Consider the following 23,235-nt stretch of genomic DNA (forward strand, 5'->3'; position numbering starts at 1 on the left):
TAATTTCTCGTTAGTTTTCATGCACAGGACGTCAAATATGGCTGTTTAGCCAGCAATGAGTTGCTGCAGGCGGGTCAGAGTGACGCACAAGCCTGGCTGCTTTAGTGCAAATCCGTGAGTGAAGCATGTGCGGAGGCAACAGTTAGGCTGGTCTCACTCCAGACCCCAAACCTCGACCTTTGCGTAAACCTAAGCAATTATTTTAGGTTCCTAAACTTCATCAAGCAGCCAGGAAAGGGAACATAGACACAGACAAGTTAATGAATAAATAAATAAATAAATAAATAAATAAATAAATAAATAAATAAATAAATAAATAAATAAATAAATGAGTGAATAAAGCAGGACACAAAGCTCAGACTCTTTAACAATCCTGTTATTTCCACCAACCAACCTGCCTTCTTATAGGTTCATTATGAGAAGAATTACGTCCAGATCAACTTCCAGATCATGTTTATATATAATTTACAAACTGTTATTTACAGTTTATGATGTTAATAACAGTTTGTAAATTAGAGCCATCATTATATTGTTCATTAACACTAAAACCTATCAACATTAGTGTAATTAACTATTTACAGTTCATTCATAATGCCCCCCATGAAATTTAATTGCAATTTTATTTAAAAATGTAGTTTAAAAAAAACCTAAATATAGTTTATCAGTAGAAAAGATCCTGTTATAAAAATACAGATATATCAAAAAACATTTTTATTGAATTTGTTATGGTGTGTAGCCAACTTCAACCTTCATCAACAACTCAAAAATATCCAACTGTCTTTTATTAATCTAATTTTTTTATAACACCAATCCTCAGAATATCTTACATTCAAATATATCTTACATTTTAAATTAAATTCAAATGTTCTGTATTTTTTTCTGGAGCACCCACCTCAATGTTTAAATCAGCTACAGCAATAAATACAAGTGTTGGAGTCAGAGAGAGTTTGCCACTGTCTTTCATTACCACTATTCACGAGCACAGGCCAGCATGGCTTCTCAGGCAACTAAAAGTCCATAGTAAAGTTCATTTCTAACAAATAGGACGGGTCATTCATGCAGGGAGAGCCACATAATGAGGGGATGAAAATCTACTTCCAGACCAGAGAATGTCAGTAAAACCTTATAATTACAGATAATTGATCTGTTAGTTTTTGGTAGAACTTGGATTATTGGCTGATTATTGCCCCATGTGCTCCTGTTGGTTCCAAGAGGATGAAAGGACTCTGTATGGGGTTTGTCTTACACAGTGTAAAACTGGCTTTTGGTTGGCAGCAATAAGCAGAAGCTGAACAGGTTCAGTACTTGAGACACTGATGTCTACAGGAAGAAAAAGATCTAGTTTTACTTTCTCTTAAGGAACTGCAGCAACATGGGAAAATACACTAGAGGCTGCACACAACAGTGAACTGTGACCACCCCTGAGCTACAATTCACGGCTGAGGGAATTCAACAACTGGAAAAAATAAAATGCTTGGGTTATTTGGGTCTGTAAGATGTAACATGGTGCAGAGCTAATTTTCTAGAGATATTATTTTAATTTAGAAAAAAAACCCTCAACAACTGTAGTTTTTCGTTAATTGAAGCATGCAGAGCCAGACTTCTACATCTTTGTATAGTCACAAATTCTGGTTCCAGTGCTCACACCCCGAGAGAAAGTGCAGTCTTTACTCAGTTGTCTGAATTATTGTGCAACACAAAAGAGCCTTCTGTAAAAGTCTCTGCAGTATATGTGACAAGTGCTCTGACCCCAGAAGGTGATGGAGAGCTGGTGCTCCCTCTTCATGCAAGCATCCAAACTGCCTTCCACTGTGAAGAAAGAAAAGTGTCTCCTGTCAGATAATATATTGGATCTTCACAGTGACCTGCAGACACCAGCACAGACATTCACCTACACATCTATGTTCAAATGTAAAACACATTTCTTAAATAACTCCACTAAATCTGCAGCAGGATTTCAGCTTCATGAGGTACCTCACCCCCCTTCATTTAATATACACCACCACATCTCATTAAGCTCCTATTCAAATCGCAGGATCCCAATTTGAATATTGGCGCGACGTGGGGTGAGAGGGTGCCAGCTCCGAGTCAGCGCATACACGGGCACAAATGCACACACTGAATCCTTGTGGTGGCGAAAATGTATTACAGTTCATATTTACATCTTTACCGACAGGTGAAGCGTCCTTTGCGCGCGTAAAAACCGCCTCCTCTCTGTTCAGTGAAGCGCTGCTGCGAAACTATCCGGCGTCTGGACTGGCAGCAGTAAAATCAATGGGGTGATGGTGAGGATGGTTTACTGTTGTCGGAAGGTTTGAGACAGATTTTGACCCAGCAGCCAAAAGACTGTCTGCTTCCCACGGCCTGGAGAAAGAAAACTGAAGACGATTATTTTTCACCAGTTTCTAACGAACCAAATAAAGTTTGGGAAGGCAGCCCGCAAAAGCCATATGAACTGGATCCAGAGGCGATAACATGGAAGCAGAGAATAATATTTAATAATAAACCTGTAAACTCTCGACCTCCTTATCACCTGACAGGGAAATGTGCAATCTGCCTCTCAGCTTGGAAGTGCGCCATTATTTGGGCATATGAGGCTTATTGGGGCAACTACACAACGTACTGCAACAAATGAGTAGTGAAATTACCTTCTTCTCAGTCAATCACTGGACTAAAATACTGCACAGCCTACTGCAGCAGGCTGAAATTGAAATTACAATCTAGATGACACTCAGACTTTGTACATTTAGCCTAATTTGTTTTGCATTTTTCCTCGGGAGTGATTAGTAATAAGGTTTTCTTCTGAAAGCGTCTTTTAGCTCTGTAGACTCAAGGGGTAAATAGAGGCTTTAACTTCTACACAGGTCTGTAGCTGTAGGCTAACTACTACATTTTGTTCAGACTACACTGTCCACTCAGATATTTTGCAACTCTTCCAGCTGTGCTATTCAGCGCTATCTTCTAGTTGTCGGATGCGTCGCACTGTGCCGTGTGATGGAAATTACCTCTGTCTGTGGTGCTATGTTCTGCGGCTCATGTCTGGTCTGTAATTCGCAGCTAATTATAACAGGCAACACCTGCGCCACGCAGTGCATGCTGGAGGAGAGATGACTTCCCTCTCCTCCTTATGATTTTTTGTGTCTTTTTTGCAGCTTGTTCCTTCGCCTTCTTTCAATCAGCTGTTGAACAGTAGACACATGTGTCCTCTTTTAATGTTCTCTAAGGAGACTTGAATCTGACTTGACTTGGACTAAGTCACATCCCAGGATTCACATTAGTAAGCAACTGGTGAGCTCACTGGTGTTGACTTTCGGGACAGTAAAATATCCGCGTTTCTGCCTTTTCGGGGTTCAGAGCGCGTCGGCGCTTACACTGGTTTCCTGGCAACGAGGCGCGCGCAGGTGCGGCTGTGAGCGCGCCTCTCCTCGCTGCAGAGAACTTGTTGGTTGCTGGAGGATAAACCTGAATTCTGTTTTATTCTCAGTTTAGTAAACGTGTCTGGATTTGCTCTGGATCCCTCAACTCTTCACCGGGTAACCGGGTAACCTGAAGCCCTTCTGACCCTCCAGTGATGAAACTACAAATCTAGCAGTGTGCTCAGAGTATCTGCAGCATGCAAGGAGAGGAGCTTCAAGCGGGCTTCTCATCAAAATGTCCCACAAAGCACAAAAATAAATTTAATTGTATCCTTTAATTAAAACATGAATGGAAGCACTTTGTTGTGTAGAGTAGAGCTAGAATCGTTATCAGCGATTCATTAAGGACTTGGTAGATGGAGTTTACACACTTGGTGTGTTCTAGACAGACCAACATGGCTGGGTTAGCTTCATTTATGCAAATGTCGAGCACGTCTAGGCTGTGCATACAGACATATTGAGATCCTATACAATTACGTTTGAGAGGATTCTCGTCTTTCACGGATTCAAAAGACTTCTGGCGTGATTATCATGGTAATTAGCCAAGCCGAAGCGCCTCTCAAGTCTGTCTACAAGTTTCAGCTGCAGACAGCATCACCTTTGAAACATTTCAACACTAAGCAACAAGGCAGGCTCAAATGATGTCCATATTCAGCCGTGCAGGAGAGTATGTTTTTGCTTCTGCTACAGGCTGCACTATTGAGAAGTAGATACAAGCTCCTGTTTAGGCCCACTGACTCAAATAATATATTAAATATAGTGGGAATATCCTCAGGATGCTGAACATAAAAATACAGGGACACACGGGGACACGGGGACTGCATTCCTTTGACTGTCAGCTGTGGTGCTGCTATAATTTATAGCAGTTATTTATAATGCTATTGCAAAGATACAGAGAGATGCTACAAGAATAAGAATCAACACATATAACACACACACACACACACACACACACACACACACACACACACACACACACACACACACACACACACACACACACACACTATAGGAATTAGAGGGATGTTTGGTTGATGGATGAGTGATGTGCCACCATGCACTTCTGCATGCGTCTGTTGGGGGGCGTGAGAGTCGCTCCTATAGGTTCGCATGATAATTACATCGTCCGTCTTGCATAATATCAAAAATCTCAGAGGGTGGGAACAGTGTTACCTCACTGATTCACAAGGGGGTGGGCCTTGGACAGCGTATATGATTTTGGACAAATGAGATGTTAAACCACTTGGAGACAACGGTGCTGGAGATGTAGCCATCCTGGCGGACAGCCCCAACTCCCCCGTGTGCCGCGGGGAGGACCGGGGCTGTGGATGTAGAGGGAAGCCGTCTGACGACATGTGAGTGGAGAGAAAAAAATAAAGAGGACCCGTAAAATTTTTAAAAATGGACGGGGCCGGTGGGACGTCACGATGCGTCGTCGCCACAAAGCTCTGTACGCCGCTCATGAACGCGCTCATTTGGCTCCCAGCATGCCGCACGTCCGGAGAGACCAGCGCTTTCCAGGAGCTCAGCTGAACCCAGTGCAGCACACCCTGCTGCACCCGTGTAGGAGAAAGTAAGAACCGTGTTTTGTGTAATAAGTGATTTGTGTGTGTGTGTGTGTGTGTGTGTGTGACGGCACGACTCGGGGTTAAAAAAAAAACAGAAAGCTGCAGGAGCCGAGCAGCACTGAGGGCTTTAAGGGTACAACATGCTGATGTGTTTGTCCCCATTGTGCATGAAGTGAGGACTCGTAAGGCGCAGCAAAGCTTTGAGATTTTCTTCAAGTGAGGCTTGTTTTTGATAGATAAAAGATAAAAGATGCGCGGACGATGCGCACCATCAGCATCTGAGATAAAGGCTCCAACGATGGTACGATGGCAGCAGCGCAGACGTGTAGTTTCACTTGTGGCTGCAAACACTTTTGTTTGGCACCAGAAAGCACATGTGTGCACAAATCTGACCGCAGGAGTGAGTTTAGCGGGTTTTTCTTGACTTACGGTTGGTCACAGGTGATCTGTTTTCGATAAGTTTTCTCTCTCGTTTGTTGGTATAAAATTTTATGTTGCACGCTCGGGATTAATGGTCACTGAGATCCCCTTTTTCCTCTCCCCTCCCTCTAATTAGCCCACCTTTGTCTAAAAGGTGACTCTTTGGTAGCAGTGGGTTGGTGTTTACTGACGCAAACGAAGCAACATTGAATTTACTTTTTGGACTATTCCGTTTTTCCGTTGATGCCGACCTTGGATCAACCATATGCTGTGTTGTTATTGTGCATAAGTTCACGTTGCGTCATTTTCAAGAGTTCACAGACTGGAGGAACATAAGTTCTCCTCTAACTGATCTAATATGTAATCATAATGTGGTAGTGAGAGCCTAACACCGGCCTGTGTTGGTGATGGTGTTGGAGTGGCCTCGGGCGCCATAGCCTTTTGCAGCCTTGTGTTGTTTGGCCTGTTTGCTGTCAGCCGATTACGCACTGGAAAGGCTAAGCAGTGAAGCAAGCATGAAAAAAAGGCCAAGGTGATTACTGTACGTGAACCCAGCAGCGCTCCTGCAGGGCTTCATGTAGCCCGGGATTATACACCCCGGTGCCAGCATAGCGCTATGCCCGGAGAGCTCTTACATAAGGCCCGCTTAATCTGTGTGAGAGGGAATCAGACTTCATGTGTGTGTTTGGACTTTTTAACATCTGACTGACATTGAAATGTTACGCGCAGCTCCTCCAAAAAGATGCTCCCTCATTTGGAGCTCATTCTAGATCCTCTCTTCAATAAAAACTGTTCTGATTGCAAAAGAAACACGTGCAAAGGATCCATTTGCTGTCTTCTTCATTACTGAACCCCAGAACAGCACAATTTACATGTGCACATGTACAGCAAAGGACCAGGTGGTAGTGATGGTGGTCCTGCAACATAAGAAACAGGAACCGGCATATAGGTGTCAATATGACTCAGCAGTTAAACTGAACAGGTGAATCCAGGTGCACGATCAAGCGTTCACTGACCTCCTCCCACAGGTTACATTCACGCCGTGTCCCGGTGACGGAAGTGCATCACAAGTGAGAAGTCAGCTGATGCACAAGTGGATAAGTTGCTAATTTGAAGTGGGACCGCTGCAACACCTCAGGAGCGTTGCCGGTGCAGAGTCAGTTAAGCTGCAGGTGCGGCTGAATGACTGCGCACCACACACACACACACACACACACACACACACACACACACACACACACACACACACACACACACACACACACACACACACACAGGCCCAGTTTGTAGCTGTCAGGAGCCGAGTAGGCAGATTTCCCACCCAGGGTGCTTTCCAGGGATTTTCCAACGACAGAGTGAGGAGAGGGATCCCATTCACGTGGTGGAATTGAGTTCAAAGTCAGTCCGTTATTATTACATTTGTCGTAGTTTTATTCAAATAACTGATTTTCTTTAACATTTTTTTCTGCAGAAACTCACATTTAAAAACAACAGAAAGGAACTCCAGGCTCTTCTCCAACCTCCAGGTGAATATAAATGATTCCACCATCTTCACTTCCCGATGACTCTGCAGGTGATTTAAACTGGATTGCAGTTTAAGAAAAACGTTAAAAAAAACCCGTCTGTTTATCTTCTTCACCAACACCTAAACGAAAGATCCGCAGCAGCAGCAACGCGGTGACTCTTGGAAATACCCCCCCCCCCCCCCCCCCAAGAAACCAACAAACAACAACAACAACAACAACAACAAAAAACAATCTTTAGGGAAGCACAAATTTTCATCATTTACAGCCTTTCATGGTCCCAGAAATCTGTTAAAGCAGAACATTTTATACAGCATCGCTGCCAAGTTACCTCTAACAGAAACTTCAGTGTAATTTCCCTTCAGGGACAGAAAACCTATTCGAATGAAACTATCTCTTTTTGCCTCTTTAAACGATGCATCAGCCCATGCGCTGCCTACATAAACAGTAAATGAATACATATAGCCGATTAAAATATTTAATTAAAATAATTTTAAAAAAGTTAATTATTGTCCAGCTGTTTAAAATCATAAACCATGTGTGGATATCTTTAATTAACACCTAACATAGAAATCTAAACAATACACTTGAAATGAAAATATTAACATTTTAAAATAGAGTTATTTATCAAAAAAAAAAAAATTTTTTTTTCCTCTCTGTCAGGTGACAGGTACTACAGACAGAAATCCGACATACACATAGTGCAGCTAACAAGGAAGTGGAATATTACGATTATTCACACACACACACACACACACACACACACACACACACACACACACACACACACACACACACACACACACACAGCAGATGGGGGAGAAAATGAATCACAATCACAAAACCACGCTGTTTAGGTGTGAGAACCTCGAAGTGATGTTAACACGTCACGGCCTCCACACTATGATCTCCACCAGTGGATGCCCCTGGAAAAAAAAAATCCCCCCCAAAAACCCAAAACTTCTCTTCATTTACCGGAAATCTCTTGGAGCAGGGGCAAAATAAAACGTAAAGCATGTTTATTTTTATTTTAATAAAAAAACCCGGCAAACAAACACCCTGTTTGCTCTGCTCTTTGTGTGTTTTGCGGACACTGATGTGAGGACGGGAGCTGTGGCCTATTTTCACGATGTTGCATCAAAGAACATCTTCCCCATAATAGCGTGTCTGAGTGTGTACGCGCGTGTGTGTTAATTAGGCATCACACCTCGCTGCTAACGCGTTAATTGAAAGCCAGCGATGCCTGTGACGTCATCCTCGCTTTCTCGCTAAAAGCCAATAAAAAAACCCCCACACACAACAAAGACTTCATGAAAAAATATTGAAAACCTTTTTTTCTTTTTTTAATTTACAGTGTAACGTTAAAAAGAGATGCGATGTTATGCATTTGGATAATTATGTGACTATTCTGTTATTTCACAAAATGATCTAGAAATATAGGAATGAGTAATTATTAAAATGATGACAGCAAAACTCCATAAATAAATAAATCAGTGGAGGATGTCACACACAGGCTGTATCTTCTATTATTTTAAATAATAAAAAAGTGGAGTCTGATGTTAATGGTTCTAAATAATAATTAAATAAAAACCACACATTCAACAGTGCCTTTAGATTTTTTTTTTCCCTTATATTTTTTAAGCCTTTAACCTTCTTGTAAAGCTTTTGTTTGTTTGTTCTATAGCTGGTAGATTGTAGATATTTACATAAAACTGAAGTGATTTTTCACTTCTTTTAAACAAAAGTCACCAGGAAATATTTTAAGGCTGTGGAAGTTTGCATTAGTAATATTTTAGTAATGTTCAGCCACAGTTTTCGATTTTAACAAAAGCTTGAAAATGCTTTCTTTCACAATAATGAATACCAATTTAAGGATTACAATAATTCCATGTAAGACTTTACACACCTTTGTGTTTACCTGCTGTAACACAAACAAATATGCTTATTTTTCTCTGGATTTCCCTTTAGGACCCTATGAAAGATATTTGTGTGTATGACTCACCTCAGGGGTATTTTTACATCCTGCTTCCGTCCCCCTCGTAAAGACTTTTACTGTTGTTGTCTTTAGCTCACTGGATGGCCGGCTGTAACGCTTTGTGTTGAATTCCTCAAAGAATACGCTCACATTTCAGTCATATAAAAAACACTTAATAGCTCGGAAAATGTGCTTTCCCAGCAGAATCCCCTGTGAATCTTTAGTCATGCTTTGTTTTTCATATCGTTTTACTGAGGTGTTTTTAACACCATGTGATCAATTAACACTCCAGATATATGACTATTATTATCATTATTTCCACCTCTGGAATGCGTGCGGTGCAGCAGGCGGAGGAAATTAGCTTTGTCTTGCTGAATTAGCTCTTTAATGCATTTTCCCCTGTCGCTGTTTGTCCTCACAGGTGTATCAGAGGTTGTGTGTGTGTGTGTCTGAGCGTTGCTGGAGGAGAGCGGTGTACGCAGGCCTGAGGGGTTGTCTGTTATCTTTGGTTATCTAGCTGTATGAGTGACGTACATTCTTCATAAAGCTAGATAACCGAAAGTAACAAGAATCCCATTACACGCCTGCACAGGAAAAAGGAAACAACAGAAATGAGACATAAAGAAGCAGCACGGGAGGACAGGAGGTGGACAAAAGATCCTGCTAAGCGATGACGTGAAGGTATGATGCTGTGTTACATAAGGGCTAATGAGAAGGGGGGGTGAGGGGGGTGTTGTGTCTCATGGAGGATCTGGAGGCAAAAAAGACAATAAGTGTTTGATTTGCACAAAATGCCTGAGATCTGCTTGTTGTCAATACAAACCATTGCAATAGTACAGTGGTGGGTGTAGCCTGTGCTGCTGCATTTGTTCTCGTGCTGGTTGGTGAGTGAGTGCGTGGATATTCTCGTTCTGTAGCTCCGACTGACATTCAGGAGTGAGTGCAACATTTAGGTTTCTCTTGTCCTTGCCAAATGTGAACTTGAATTCACAGTGAACTGTAAAATGACTCATTAGCCCCAAAATTGGCAGAACGATCTTACAGATTTACATCCATAACGAACTTTTCCTCTAGGAAAGTAAAAGATCTTAATTGGTGTTCCTCAATTTTAGGAAGTCCAAAGCGATTGAGATCAATTTAAATGTATTCAGAGTCTCTGCAAGAAATTGTTTTCCAAACTCTTTCCAAACAGCTGATGCTGACGCTTCAGGACAAGCCACTTTCCAGGGTTAGTTTCACCTTTTCAGATAGCTTCATTATCTCAAATCTTTTTGTGGCCAATCCCAAACTGCTAATTACGGGTCCGCAGTAATATAGCAGCATTTTTGTCTTCTTTTCTCCACTCGATCAGAAGTCAGATCCAGTCGAGTTTCTTGTGAAATCAAGTTTCTTTGCCAGGTGCTTTAAGGGTTTTTGGCTGTGAGAATAAACTCAGCAATTTAGCTCAATAATCTAGTTATTTAAAAAAATAAGCACATTTTAGACCATAAGTCTTTTTAAAAACCCTAAAACAAAAACAATTGTTCAGTTAGGGTAGCTGAGTTTGCTCAGCTGTACCAGATAATCTGCACAAATGTGGTGTTTCTGTCGCAGTGGACATAGTAGAGGTGTTTGATTCACACACCTGCCAGGCTGGGTTAGATCCCTGCAGCACCAGCTGCATGTGACACCCTGGGAGGAGAACATGTTGGTATCTCCCAATCACCCTCCCATAATGGCCTTTTTCATTTATTCAGCGTGTATTTTTTGAACATGAATACAGAAACTAATCTCCAGCCGAGAGATTCAGACTCATCAGTGTTTGGCTTCATTTCTCTTTTTTAATAGTTTGGATGATTCATTTCATAAAGGCTGATAATGTAATTGCAGCCCTTCTGGGGTTTTAGAGAGCTCGTCCTATAGAGGCAGCGGCTGTGGCGAGAGAGGTGAAACAAAACAAAGACCACCTTGAGAGGCAATTAGCGGCACTTTGCCATCATTTGGATCATTTCCACTCCAGTTGATGCCACTCTGCAGCTGATCTTCTGCTAAAGGAAAGAAATGGTCACAAACAAGGCAGCAGTGAGGGGCAGTGAGGAAAGATGATGTGTGTGTATGTGTGCGCATGCCTCATCCCACCTTTGGTGTAACTCTGTCGAAATACTTAATAGAAATCTTTAAAGCCACATGTACAGCATCTCCTCTCAAACCTCTTACGCTCCATCGCGACTTCATTAATGTAACAAAGCACAAAGCATGTTTATCTGGGCCTCGTCAGCAGTCATGAGGCTGCTGGGGAAGATCCTCTTTACTGAGCCGATCCTGAAATGTACGAGTTCGTTGGCATCTGCACACGGAAAACCGACTTTTATCCAGCTTTGGGTATCTGTGGCCTAATGAAGCAGCTTATATTGCCTATTTTTGGTTGACCGCACTGTACTTTCTCCACTTTCACCACCACGCTCCGTCTTACTTTTGTAACCCCCCCACCCAAAAACAGCACCCCTCCACTCCCCCCCCCCCCCCTCATTTAATTTTATTCTTTGTGGTTTTTCCCAGCTTCGATTCTCAGATGGTTGGTTCTGATTTGTATGCATTTGCATAATGAATGTCATTTGCATGCTCAGGGGCAGACCATACCATGAGAACGGCTGTGTTGTTTGTGTGTGTGTGTGTGTGTTCATGCATGGGCACATGTGTGCTGTGTATATTAAGCACATGTAAATGACACGTTTTTTTTCTTTTCTTTAACGAGCAGACCAACACAGGGTGTTGTGTTTGGCGTCCACACTGTACAAATACTTTATTCTTCCTCTGTGATGTGAGTGTGCGTCTTTGTGCGTCCATGTGTGGCAGAATTGCTCCTCTATGTGCGGTGCGTGTAGGGCAGCTATCTGCCGATCATGCCTCTTTCTCCCTCCCTACCTCTCTTGGTAACCGTTCAGCAATGCACCGACTACAAGAGTGAAAATAAGAGACTCCCTCTTCAATCCCATAATCCTCCTCTTCTCCGACCCCTCCCGTGCCAGTTTGTCCTCCTCTTCCACACGGCAAGTCACAGTCCTGCCACCATCTTAGGTGTTAAGACTGGCACAAAATGGCAGCTGAGCGGTGAACAGCCAGCGCTGCACCTTCCCCCCACTTCATGTTGGTCCCGATCGTTTCCGCGCCATTGGTCGCCTCAAGACAGTGTTAATTACTGCCAGTGTGTTAATTGTAGAGATCGCCCCAAGAGACATGCAGGAAGGGATGAGATAGGAGGAAAGCGCGCTGCCCGTGGCTTTTGAGTGTCGACAAGATGGCATTTTTAGGGGCAGCTGCGGTTCCCGCGTCGCTTTTTCGCTGTGCCCGTCGTCACGCTGCAGACCGACCATTTTGCGGAAAACTCTTAGGATTGCTTTGCTTCGGCAACATTAAATTATACCAGCGCCTTTTTTTTTGTGATTACAAAGAGTTATCATTTGCACCAGTGGTGGTATTTCTGCATGTGGAACATCCACGTGGTTTTTGTGCCGCGTGCACGTGCAGACAGCTTCATTTGATGATGTTAAGAAGAAGAAAAAAAAACAAAAAACACCTACATGCTCCCTCACACCCTCGAGGAGCCATAATTAGCAACACAGCATTCTTCATAAATCTCACACTTAACAGTTTTCACACATGTGCAGCACGTTTCCTATTTGGCTCGCAGACAAAAGCACGCTCCTTGTGGAAATTAAGACCTCAAACCCTTAAACGACACGTCACGTCGCAATTTGTCCGGATTTGATGAAAGGTCATGCTGTCTTTTCTGGCTTCACGAAGATGCATTATGATGCCAACCATTGGGTTTTGACAGGATCTGAGAAATATCTCAACCTTCAGACAAGCAGTTAACCCCTGTGGTGTGAAAGCCTGACAAAGAAATGGTGTTGCTGCACCGATTTTTTGAAGAAACATGCAAATTAACCTAAATAACGGACATAAATAACCCAAAATATCACCTCTGTTTTGTTCATTTGTTGCTCGCAAATGAAGCTCTCAGATTACGTTCATATTAGCTCCTCTGGCTTGTTATTTATTTTTAGCATTACGAGCATACAATCCATGAGCTGGTGTGTAGCCACATGAATTATCTGACAATTTAATTAACTTACACTGATTTCTAAAAAGGAAGGGAGCTCTAGCATTTGAGATTTTATTAAAAAACACACTTAATTACCTCGAATTTGCATCAAAATGTGGTGCTTTTCAGTAAGATTATGCAATGTTAGTCTTATGTTTTACTTTTTTGGGGGGTTTGCAAGTATGCTTTGATCACCAGTATTTGCGTCTAAAGAGGTCACATACTGAAGTGTGAACATGTGAACAATCCCTTAATTTGGAGTCAAGAGGAGTTCACAGGACAGTGTAAATTCATTCAAATAGTTTAACAGGAATTTAAATCATTGCCTCCCATGTGGTTTTTCTACCTGATCACTGAGCCCACAACTCTAAAGCTAAAGCTGGCAGGAAAGAATAAAGCTCCTATATGTTGAAAACTGTAGTGGGTGAGAAAAAAAATCAGAGGAGGGGGGAGTGAAGTCGGATTGGGTGTGGGGGGGGCAGACAGACAGGGAGAGGGGAGCCTGCGACAGTGAGATCTCAATAGTGAGAGGCCTTCTTTGTGTTTCTATGTAAGGTTTATTTTGGGGGGCGCAGGGGGCACGAAGAAAGGAGGGGAAGAGAAGAGGGTGGGGATCCTATCCTGGGCTCTCAGACAAGCGACACATTGTCCTCCCCAATGTGTGGCGGCACTTGTGGCGTAACGCCATTATTTAGGCCAGTGGAGGGAACGGGGGTCTGGAGACCAGCTTAACCAAAACGCCAATTAGAGCCGGATCGTCCTGATTAATGGACGAGGGAGATTGGTAAACAATGCCGGCCATTGTTACCGTAACCCCCCTCCTACAAACCCATACCCTTTTGGTTTCTTTCACACAGCAAACCCTCCATCCCCATTGCCTCTGACACACACACACACATATATACTGCGCCTGCCATGCCAGCGCTCAAAGGGCCATTAGCATGCTGTTCTTGTTTGTTTGTTTGTTTCAGCCTCAATGTAAAGTTTGGCTTGATCATCACATCATACACAAGTATTAACCTTCCCGTGCATTTGTTTAGATGCCGCTATCCAATAAGATGAAGAAGGGTCACCAAACTTAACGATTAAATGACTGCAGATGTGATTTTTTTTTAACATAAACTGAAAAAAAAATTAAACATACGGATCAAATGTTACTAAAAACATCACCACTGCATCACTAAAATCGCATGTTGGCTATACACTAAGTGCTGGAAACGAGGCTGCTCTCTTCAAAAGCGGCGCTGGGCTCATATGTTAATCACACACAACGCGATGCTCGGCTCTGCATTTCAATACGTCCTACTTTATTGTTTTTTTTTAAGCATATGCACTGAATAATTAGCCACCACATACTCCAATCAGGGGCATGCCAATGTGGGGTTGCCATGACGACCTCATCAGTCCCCCCCCCACCCCCCATATACACACACACTCCACCACTACCCCCATCATTCTCCACCTTCTCAAGCCACCACCACTCCTCCTCCTCTCTGGCTACAAACAGGACAGAGAAAAATAAAGCGTGGGAAAAAAAACACTTTGTTGGGTGAAACAAAAATGGTGGGATGATGGAGGAAAGGAAAGGAAAGGAGATGTTGTGTTCATGATTGGAACAGCAGCTTGTGTTTAGCTTGATTGTTTTGCAGTTTGGGTGTTTTGGGGGTTGCAGGGAATTTTTCTTGTCTGTCAGGGGTTGATTGTGTGTGTGTGTGTTCCTTCTGCTATCATTGTACCATCTATGAGCAGCATGATTGGGAGCTTACAGTATAGCGTAGAAGGCAATACAGTAACGCTGAGCTCTGTGATAATTAATGTCAGGCTTAGCTCAGAGCCCTACAAATGCTCGAGTCTCTGCACATGATCTGATCCTGAAAATCTGCCTTCAGCTCCTCCAGATCAACAACATCTCCAGCATCACAAAATGTGTAGAAAAATGGATATATACCCTTGCAGGAAACCAAACTGTATATGCAGTAAACTAGAACACAGTTAAATCTGAGCAATTGGTGGTAAAAATATTCAGTTTCTCCTGTTATAACAACAGAAACTTATGAACACCTATATATATATATATTTTTTTGTCTTTACGTATACTGATGTGTACATCATTACTGGGCTATTTCTAACGTCCTCTCCATCTCTTCTTTTAAGGCTTCAAATCTGCCTCGCGTTGGGAGACACCGACTAAAAGACTCTGAGTCAGTGATGACGCCCGTTTCACACAGGACTACAACATCATCAACCACCGTTGTTAACCGTTGTTAGAAAGCAAACACAGTAACAACTTCTGTCAGTGGACAACCTGACAGTGGACGGTTAAAACTGCCTGGACTTGTTAAAGGACGCAGAGGTCCCTGTGCGCCCGAGAACGTCGTTATCAGTCTGACGACAGAGAGAAACAAGAAGACAGATGACTCTGAATGAAGTAAACAAACAGACTCTTGAATACTGTGAAGCGGAAACTCAGATTGAAGGATGCTACAGTGGACTGTGTGTGTGTGTGTGTGTGTGTGTGTGTGTGTGTGTGTGTGTGTGTGTGTGTGTGTGTTTAGAGGGGCTCTGCACATCTGTTCAGGAAACATCTGCGCTAGATTTTAATGTAGGTCACAGCTTAGATTATTCCCTCACACACACACACAAACACACCAAAATAAATCCATCGCCTCATCACTGAGATTTATGTACATTTCTGGAAATTAGAGAAAAAGGAAAAATACAAACAAAAACCAGTAAATATGAAATAGTATAATTATTAGTAGTAATGCTAGCAATTTATCCCTCTTTAGATGAGGATTTTAATATTTGAATAGAATTGACATTTCTTTCTTCTCATTATTTTCTTATTTTTTTAATCCTTAAAATAAATTTGTCTCATGTAAAACTTTGTTTCAATCAAACTGTCGACAATCAGTTTGGCTGGATTACTTGAAACAAGCTAAATTTGATATTTAAGTGCAATGACAAATGTTTTTAATTTTACCTGCGCTGCAAGCATCAAGTAAGTTCTTTGACATTTATGTCCATCAACATTACGTCTAATAAGTAAGTACGTAATGTTTATTTAAAAAGCGCAGATATGTGGGTACAAAGCGTTGAACACAAATTATAGTAAAATAAACAACAGTCACAACAACAGTGTGCAACGCATTTTTAACAGTATCATTTGGTGAGTGTATGTGAGTGTTTTTTATGCTTCTGTTTATGGCAGGGTTTCTCAAAAATGTTTAAAACACTAAATAATTTGGATTAAAGCTCTGGTTCACTGTACACTTCTTATGTGTTAGCATAAAAAAATAGGTTTTTTTAAATGTACAAAAAGGTACTGTGGGGTTGGCGCTACCTCAGTAATCTATTATTAATCTTTGAATTGCACTCTGATTGTGATGCACACTTTAAAAATCAAGGTAGTTATTATCACAGCAGGAGGTATTTTGTCCAATCAAAACGACTTAATGTTTACTTTTTATCTATGCAAAAGAAAGCGAGTAGGAGGCGTTAGATTTGCATTATTTGTGGAAGTGTTGTGCACACGAGTACTGATGCTATATTTGCACAATAGCACATAATGTACACGTTTAGTTTGAGTGAGATGAGCGCTATATGAGCACAGGTGCAATGTGTGTTGCCGGATGTTGCTGAAAAGCATTTTTTTGTTCTTTTTGTCAGTCGGGGTAGAAACAATTAGTGGGAGATGTGTGGCGTTCGGTAATTGCACTGTCAGTCTCAAGACACTGAAATCTGCGTTTGTTCCACATTTCATTTGAGTCAAATCAGCTTTTATGACAATCTGATACGACTGCTCGACTGCACTGGATTCTGTTTTGTTTTAATGTGGAGAATTTGAGTGAATTTGTGCAATATGCTGTGTGGATGCAGCAAAAAACTGTATTAGGAGTAATGTGGACAACTGTAACATTATGCACTATAAACTACTGTCTCAGGAGTTTTGGAAGCTTCTTTTGCACTTGATCTACTTTGTACTATGCAACTGTTTCTAAATATAATCAATAAAAGTATTCATGTTTACAGTGAGACAAAAATGTGGACTATATGTGGATTTTCTTTAGCTACGTTGCAATTAATGTGTGCTAGAATGTAGAGATGGACCGATCCGATATTACGTATCGGTCCGATACTGACCTAAATTACTGGATCGGATATCGGAGAGAAATAAAAAATGTAATCCGATCCATTAAATATCAAAAAAGCACCTCACAAAACTTGCGACATGGCACGTCGGAGCAGTATGCATCACGTGATAGAGCGGCTGTGGCGTGCGAGACCTGTCGGTGGTCTGGTTGAGTATTTCATCTCCGAGAAAGTTATCCCAGAGAGAAGTAAAGCAAGTGTGTAAGTTCATCTCTGAATGTTTGTAAAGCATTCCAGCGTTAAGCTTAACAACTGATATATGGAGCGACTGCCTCTTCTCTCTCCCTCCCTCTCCTGCTGCTACTTTAATCGTGAAACTGATTAATGATCAGCTGATCGGCTTTTCTGTCGTCTCTGACCGTCTCTCTTGCTTGTTTTTGACCCACTTCGTGCCAGAAAGAGGAAACCAGCGGCTGAACAACAGCAGGACGTTTAAGCTTGATCAGCTGTTGTTAGAATTTATTTAATATTAGTTTCTACTCGAGGATCTTTTTCTACGTAGCTGACGGCTGGTAACTGTGCAGGGGCGGATCTAGCAAAGTTTAGCCAGGGGGGCCGATAGGGCATTAACAGGGAAAAGGTGGCACAAAGACATACTTTTCTTTCTTATTCTCATTTAAAATGTCTAGTTTTAAATAATTAATTATCTGAATCTTACACCCAGTTTTAATCTGATGGAAAATGTATAGAAGTCCATTACTGTATATAGTAACTGTTAAGTCTAATATACCCTAGTAAGCTATAGTACTTTTTCCTTTGGGAAGGTACCATCTGTGCAGTCTGCAGTTCTGTTGAAGAAAGATGTTGAATCTATTTAATTATTCTTGAAAAATAATTTATTTCTGTTCATTTTGTTTCACACTGCATCAAATTAAAGTTGATTACGTCGATTAAGCATCACGAGGTGGAGGGTGGTTCCCTATTTTCTTTTTTTTTTTTGCTGGGAGTTTCAACCCTATTAGTTAGGTTGCTTAATATTTCTGCTAAGTACTCTTTAAAATACCAGAATAGGGAGGATGGAGTAGGTTTAAGTTTATTAGATTGATCAGTATTGCTGAACTATGAAATATTTTGGGTGCAGTGTATTTTTTGCATACAGGTGTAACAGAATAGCTTTAGTGTTTATTTTTTTAACTTGAGTTTGAACTTATACAAAATGCAGCAAGATATTTAAAAAAACAGTTTTATTTATTAAAAAACACAGTATATCGGATTCATATTGGTATCGGCCGATATCCAAATTTATGATATCGGCAGAGGTGGGACCAAGTCATTGTTTTGCAAGTCTCAAGTAAGTCTCAAGTCTTTATCCTCAAGTCTCAAGTCAAGTCTCAAGTAATGTCAGGCAAGTCAGAGTCGAGTCTCAAGTCACTGGTGTAAAAGTCCGAGTCAAGTCACAAGTCTGAAACTTTGAATTTCAAGTCCTTTCGAGTCTTTAAAAAAAACGAAAAAAGCATGTTGCAGTTATATGCTAAATGTAAATATTAGACCATGTAATTTTTAAATCTGTGTTTTTCTCAACACATGACAAAATAGTGAACTTAGAAAATATACACAAATTGTGAAATTGCACCTCTATAAAATGCAGCTCAATTAAACTTAGCTCCAAGAATAATTTTCACCGACAGTTCTGAGATAAGCTGCATGTTATTCTTGGATGCGGTTGTAGGACCGGCTTTAAAATCGCATGACAAAAATATCATACATAAATAAATGATATTTTTTTAAAAGTTTACCAGTCTCACAAATCGTCGTCATAAATACACATTCGTTAACCGTTTATTAATAGGACCTTTGAGCTCAACGGTAATTAATTAGTAGTGGAAATAATTTCTGGTACCCATCACAGAAATGTAGCAGTGACAACAATATTGTATGCTGTAATCGTACTGGGCAATTAGTGATACAAAAAACCTGTTTTATCCTGTGAATAAAAGTATATGTTTTTGTCAATGTACCATAATAACAGAAGCGAAACGCAATATTGTGTCAGGACAATTTACTATTTATGCACAATAAATAAAGGAGCATAGCGCGACAATTTCTGTTCAGCGTCAGACTTGCTTGTAACCTATATCACTAATTATGTTGTGAAAATGACGTATTAACTACAACAGCAGACTGACCTTCGTGTAAATGCTTGGAGCAGACTAACCTGTGAGCTGGTGTTCTGGGACGTTATATTTGGTCTTTGGATGGCTGCAATCCAGTCGCCTCTTTGTTACTTCGGAAACATGGCTCGAACAATTTCTCTTCAACGACGTAATCCGATAACAACCGATCTCTTTACCCGTCGGCTTCCCGTGGCTGTCATGTGACCGGCTATTGCAGTTAATAATACAACAGCTTCTTGACATTTTTGTGTTTCTTTTTATCGCTGTATAACTGATTTTAATTGAAAGCCTGCGTGCGCTAGTACCGCTTGCCACGAATTCCCAGAATCCTTTGCGGTTCTACCCGTGAATGACGTCACATTTTCAATCTCTATATAATATGCATGTTAAATTTTATATTTGGGGTAAAATATCAAGTCTTTTCAAGTAAACCGGTTCAAGTCCAATTCAAGTCCCAAGTCATTGGTGTAAAAGTCCAAGTCAAGTCACAAGTCTTAGAACATTTTTTCAAGTCAAGTCTAAAGTCATAAAATTAATGACTCGAGTCTGACTCGAGTCCACACCTCTGGATATCGGTATCGGACATAAAAAAAGTGGTATTGTGCCATCTCTACTAGAATGTGAATGGCAATCATAAAGCAATAATGATCAATATTAACAGTGTCTATAACTTATATAAACTCATGCAAACACTAATCTTTCAATCCCACAACATTTTAAATGGTGTTTTCTGAGATGATTTGATATCAGGGAGGTACCTAATAAGACTCAACAGTATGACTGAGACTGGTCTCAAAAGTGTAAATTAAACGTAAATTTACAGTTTTTATTTATGCATCTTAAAATTTCAAAACTTCTAGATAATGATATAAAAAACCAAAATTATCTATCTTCATTTATTTCTTTATTAATTTTTAATTTGAAGATTCAAAGTGTCTCTGCTTTTTGAATTATTGGGGTTTAGAAATGATGCAACTGAATAAATACTACTATTATTGCTAAACTGTAGCAAGTTTGTGAATGCTTAAACTTACGGTAAAAAAACTACATTTTCAAGAATTTGTCAATTGATCGCAAACATGTTAACACTGTGAACCAAAGATAACAAGCACTGAAAATAATTCACAATCTGAAACTGATTGCATCATTGCTCAGCTGTTTTTGTATAGTTGCCTTAAAGGGATTTACATTGTAAGGTAAAGACCCTACAATAACAGAGAGAACCCCATCGATCCAGTGACCCCCATGACCAAGGCCTTGGCAGGAGTGGGAAGGAAAATTCCCGGTTTACAGGAAGAAACCTCCAGTAGAAGAAGGCTCAGGGAGGGGCACCTATCTGTTAGGGTGGAGGGTAGGCAGACAGGAAAAAAGACACACTGCAGAAGAGAAACTAATGATTAAATGCGGAGTGGTGTATAAACACATAGCGAGTGAAAAAGGGGAGTGAAGAAGAAATGTCCAATGCATCGTGTACACTTGAACATTTGGATTGAAGAAGCCTCAAACTGCTAACCTTCTGCTTAGATGACCAGCTTTACCCCCAGTAGTCCTGATAACCCTGATCTGTTTCCTATTTACTTTTTATATGAAACACAGCCAGATGAGCTTGTTTCTACCGCTACCTGTCCTTCAGTTCTGTCCTTCAGCTCCAAAGCTCATGGCTGCCTGCAGTTTTTCCAACGACAGTCAAAAAGACAACCTGTTTTTTCCCTCTATTACCCAGGTGTTCTCAGCAGATCCCCAAGTCAAAGATTAATTAGTCTCTTTGATTATTGTGTGGAAATGAGGAAGCTGCTTTTTTTTTTTAAGCATTCATACATTTAACATTTTGTTTCTTTTGCACAAATTTAATCAGAAAAATGTTACACCAGAAGTTTGATATGTTTTATAATGAGTCCATGCTCTATAGATCTGTTAAACCAACTTTTAGAGGAAATTTTTGTTTTTAAATTGAAGACTTTAAATATTAAAAATCGTGGCTATTAGTAGTTCAGTATATAATAAAATATTGTGTAAAATGTTGGAATTTAAACTGGCTCTAGTGGCACTTACTGGCTAATAATAAAGACAGCATAAATATGACACTGTACAGTATACTCAAAAAATATAAATGCATTGGTAAAACACAAACAGCCCTCTTAAAAATGACTGGAGATTCAGAAATGTCTGGAAAACTCCTGAACACATCCACTGATCAATGTTTACACGCAATGCACAATTGCCGATAATCGGAGTCACATCTGGATGATGTGTTGTGTCTGGGACAGGATGGCACAGCTGCTTTAAAATACATGCAGGCCAGTGGATCCAGGTGCTTCTGTGATGGATGCAACATCTAAAAAAAACATCTGGTTTGACAACCTCCTTACACAAACACTTTAGGGTTAAAGGTCACAATAAGAAAAGAGGTTCCAGAGTGTTGGATTTGGGTGTTAAAAACACGACAAATATAAAAATATCTACAGTATTAAAGTGGCCTTCAGCTCTCATACAGGGCGGCATGAGTGATGGAGATCAGTCATCTGTGTGTTTTTTATAATTGTTTTGCTTGTGGTCTTAATTAGGCATGTAAACTTCTTATCAGTGAAAAAAAAAAGACACATTTCTAATTTTAACCCTGTAACACCAAGTGAAATGTATTTGATACACGAGGTTTTTGCCAGTTTTTGAGACAGCTACGTCATTTTATGTTTGTTTTTTTTCCTGAATAACTTACACAAAAATGCCAGGTGTAGCAAAAAAATGGTCAGAAAGTTCAAGAAACACTCCAGTTTTTGGCAATTGTATCATGGTTCAGACTTTACACATTGTTAAAAGATTAATAAAAATGATGATTGTTTCTTTTTTCCTTCTTTTCCTTTTTTTTAAGCTGAGTGTTTGAACTTAAAACAGACAACTATCATCCAGCGAGGGTTTCTTTGTGTCAGCTGGCTGGGATTTCTGCTTCAGGCTAAAAAACAAAGAGGGCGTTTCACAGGCTACCTGACTCTTCTTCCACACAAAATGATCCCTGTGAGCGCGCCACCTACTCTAATCAGAAACAATATCAGATGATGATAAAATGGTGACTAAAAATAAAGATCATAAAATATATAAGGCAATGCTGTTGTAAATAAGAGATTATTGCTGCAGTTAATATGTTTATTTTAATGCTGAGCGCTCTCTCTGTGCCTCGCTGCACATTAGAGCTCTGAAACATTAATGATGACCAGACTTTAACAAACCATCAGGAAGTATTAAAAACAAAGCTGTATCTAAAACACCTGTTATATTACTTCCGAATTTGAGAAATGACTTTTGGTAACAGATGCTGATGAACTAATGTGTCTACATGGTGCATTTTGACATTTTAGGTTTAATAACAATACGTGTGATTTGTTCTAAATAAAACTAAAAGTCCAAAGTGGTTACTTCATAATGCTATTGATTAAATTTCACATGCAACCCCACATACTGTACGTGTAAGTGAAAATCGAATCAGCAGAAGTACTAGACTGTCTTACAAATGATTCCAGCACATGTGCTTCACTGACTGACCTCTCACCTGCCTTTAGCAAGCTACAATCCAATACCTTAATTAATAGGCTCTAAAAGCTGAGCAGTCATCACGAGAGCCAAATGTCAGCTCAATTATAACTCAAATATACTGGATAACTTGGTCTTAAAGAGACAAAAAAGTCTACCATACATGGAAAAATAACAAATGCAGGGGACATCAGCCACACAGAATAATTTATAATGTCAGAAAGAAATGAAAAGTGTTTTTAAGACCATTTGCATCATTTGTCATTTCTGGAAACGATCTAGTTTCGCTTGTTCTGCAAACACGAAAATTAACATAATTTTGCGTTGTAGGAGATGGATGGTCACCCAACTCAGTGTACCCGCACATTAAATGTGAGCAATGTTGCAGCAAACTACACGGCGAAACCACTGATCGTAAAGCATCAGTCCAGCCTCCTCGTGTGAAAATTACAGTACTT

At 40.5% G+C, this 23,235-nt stretch overlaps 1 long non-coding RNA gene across 2 annotated transcripts; it reads left to right on the forward strand.

Moving 5' to 3' along the window:
- The first annotated feature begins 4,657 nt into the window (after nt 1–4,657).
- LOC147303859 (uncharacterized) lies at nt 4,658–17,018 on the forward strand. 2 transcript variants are annotated; one of them, XR_015126938.1, is made up of 4 exons: nt 4,658–4,989; nt 6,876–6,930; nt 9,324–9,583; nt 15,141–17,018. It is a non-coding gene; the product is annotated as an uncharacterized LOC147303859 (long non-coding RNA). The 2 variants fall into 2 exon arrangements; XR_015126937.1 differs by having other exon boundaries at nt 4,658–6,930.
- The last annotated feature ends 6,217 nt before the right edge of the window (nt 17,019–23,235 follow it).

Source organism: Aulonocara sp. 'chitande type north' Nkhata Bay, linkage group LG22, assembly GCF_057382095.1.
Source record: "Aulonocara sp. 'chitande type north' Nkhata Bay isolate Kocher_YH1m ecotype deep benthic linkage group LG22, A_spYH_male_GT1.1, whole genome shotgun sequence".
Classification (NCBI taxonomy): domain Eukaryota; kingdom Metazoa; phylum Chordata; class Actinopteri; order Cichliformes; family Cichlidae; genus Aulonocara; species Aulonocara sp. 'chitande type north' Nkhata Bay.